The sequence below is a fragment of the Arachis ipaensis genome, chromosome B6, assembly GCF_059453495.1.
Source record: "Arachis ipaensis isolate K30076 ecotype BB chromosome B6, ASM5945349v1, whole genome shotgun sequence".
Classification (NCBI taxonomy): Eukaryota; Viridiplantae; Streptophyta; class Magnoliopsida; order Fabales; family Fabaceae; genus Arachis; species Arachis ipaensis.
Window position 1 is genome coordinate 135,743,260 of NC_142441.1, and position 3,043 is coordinate 135,746,302.

General features: G+C 41.2%; 1 pseudogene; it reads left to right on the plus strand.

Moving 5' to 3' along the window:
* Nucleotides 1–930: 930 nt before the first annotated feature.
* On the plus strand, nt 931–2,357 carry LOC148562850 (protein FAR1-RELATED SEQUENCE 5-like; annotated as a pseudogene).
* Nucleotides 2,358–3,043: the final 686 nt, after the last annotated feature.

Consider the following 3,043-nt stretch of genomic DNA (forward strand, 5'->3'; position numbering starts at 1 on the left):
ACTTAATAACGCCTTGGAATGGATAGTGGCAGCGAAGGGAACTCGGACTTTTCGGGTCAATGGACCGATGGATGGAGTAGTGAGTCCGAAGAGGAAGAGGAAGAGGTGTCTAAGGGGTTAGAGTCACCGTCACGAGTGTGCAAGGATAGTGAGACGGTAGAGAGAGTTGATGTATTTGGTGAAGGGGACGATGGTGGCAGAATGCCTTCATCGGAGTCACCACGTGGTTCAGGCAATGAAATGAGTGATGATGTGGACACTTCGATGTTTTCAACCGCGGCTGCATTGGCCGATGCCGAATTTCATAGGGTTGAAGATGCTTATGCAAGATATGTGGAGTATGCAAAGGCGACTGGATTTGCTGTTCAAAAAGGGGATTCCATTAAAGATGATGAAGGAAATGTTGTGAGAAAATTTTCCTATTGCAATCGACAGGGCTTGCGGGAGAAGAAGCACTATGAGAGGGCGGATAGGAAGAGGGCGCATAAGGCAGATACTAGGACCAACTGTAGTGCGAAGTTCGTTGTATTTTTAGACAAACAGAGTGGCAAGTGGAGGACGAAGACATTTGTTCAAGATCACAATCATGATTTGACTTTGCCTGCTTTCACTAATGTGATGGCAGCCCACCGCAATATCAACGAAGGTGATAAAGCCCACATTCATAGTATGCACGAAGCAGGATTCCAAACCAATCAGATCATGTGGTTCTTTGCATATTTGTCTGGGGGTTATCAAAACTTGCACTTCATAAAGAAGGATGTTTACAACTATATCGACGATGTACGTCGCTCTCGGATTGTTCAGGGCAATGCGGCAGCAGCAATAAGTTATCTGAAGGGAAAAACTGAGATGGATCCATTAGCTGTTGTGATGTACACATATTGTCCCGAAAACCACCTTGGTCATCTGTTTTGGTCAGACGGAGCGATGCAGTATGACTATGAGTGCTTTGGTGACGTGTTGGCATTTGATTCGACATATAGGAAAATCTATACAAGCGGCCTTTAGTAATATTTTCTGGCACTAATCACCACCGACAGACAATAATTTTTGGTTTCGGGTTGCTGGAGGACGAGAAAATTCCATCTTATAAGTGGCTGCTAGGCACTTTCCTTGAGGTCATGCATCAAAAATAGCCCAAAGTTGTGGTTACAGATGGAGACGAGTCAACGAAGGAGGCTATTAGGACAGAATTCCCTAATGCCACGCATCGACTTTGCACCTGGCACTTAGCGTGGAATGCTGTTTCAAACATCAAGGATAATGATTTTTGTGCTGCTTTTAAGACTGCTGTGTATGGTCATTTTGAGGTAGAGGAGTTTGATCAGTATTGGGCAGACATGGTTGATGCATTCGGGTTACAGGAGAACGAATGGATTTGGGCAACGTACGAGAAGAGGGTACATTGGGCAAATGCATATTTGTGTGATACGTTTTGTGCTGGGTTGAGAACGACGTCAAGACGCGAGGGTATTAATGCATTGCTTAAAAGGTTTATCAAGTCATCGAATTGTTTGTTGGAGTTGGTCGAGAATCTTAAACGTGTGGTTAAGGACTACAGGAATAATGAGTTTATCGCGGATTACAAATCTCTATATTCAGAACCGGTCATAACTACTGGACTGGAATCAATTGAGAGGGCCATGTCACAAATCTACACTAGAGAGATATTCTTCGAGGTCAAGAAATAGATTGAAGGGATGGCTGCGTTGATAGTTCTTCATAGGGAGAGTTATGGTAGCACAGAGAAGTTCATGTTTAGAAAGTTTCGTAAGCCCCGTCGGGTTTACTCTGTACTGTATGAAAGCAATTCTGAAAGGTATGAGTGTTCTTGCAAGCTTTAGAACAGCATTAGAATTCTGTGTTTTGAAAGAGCTGGAGAAGGATGCCTTGCAATGTGGTTGGTGCGGAAAAGGTGGTGCAAAGATGCTAAGTCTGGATCATTCCACGACTTGGACAGAGGTTTGGATAGTAATAGAGCATTTCGGGGGCGGTATGGTTCGTTGTGGACTTCTTGCCTCCCTATGTGTTTGTTAGCGGCTCAACGGCCTGCCACGTACAAGTACGCTGCTGCCAAGATAGCACAGCTATTAAAAGAGATTGAAGCGAAAGTTCCGAAGGGTAATAGTTCAACTTTCGTGCATGATACTGTAGATGGTGAAGATATTTTAGATTCAAAGATTATCAAGTCAAAAGGTACACCGCGGTCAACCGGCAACGACAAAATGGCTAGGCAGTGCAGGCGCTGCCACGGTTTTGGACATGATCGGCGAAATTGCACAGCAAACAACGAGGACATGTTAGATGAGGTTAGTGCTAAATTTAAAGTCGTTAATGGTAGTGTTACCGTATGATAATTTACTATTTCATTTTTTCAATACTAAGTATGGAAAAAGACTGAATCTCAACTTATTGTCCAGTCATTAGGGTCCGATTTGAGACAAAGTCAGCTTGGTGGAAAAAGATCTTGCCATGCCAAGAATTGTGGGTCAGCCAAGACACCATTTTTGCATGATCAAGGAGTTTCAACCATTAACACCTAAAGAAGTGGTGGAAAAAGATCTTGCCATGCCAAGAATTGTGGGTCAGCTAAGACATCATTTCTACATGATCAAAGAGCTTCAACCATTAACACCTAAAGTTACTGGCTTCAAAAGTTTAGGATGGCTAGTCAAAGTGCCCAACACACTGTTGCTAAATTTAGATAACCATAAGATCATTTTGTCAAGGGGTAATGAGTGAATACATGTACCTGGTTTCATTAGTGTGATGTTAAAGAAACTGTTGGTCTTTTTGATAGTTTTTATTTTGATGTTAAAAGAAATTGTTGGTCTTTTTGATAGTTATGTTGTATGTGTAAACTTCAGTTGATTCGAATTAAATTGTACTAAACAAACTTTTATTTCAAACAAATGAAAACAAAAAATTAAAAATAATATTGGTGTTCAATATTATGTACTCTTTATGTACTCCTACTATAATTAATTATCATCAACAAAGAAACTAATATAAAAATAATTTACGTAACGAATAATTTAAA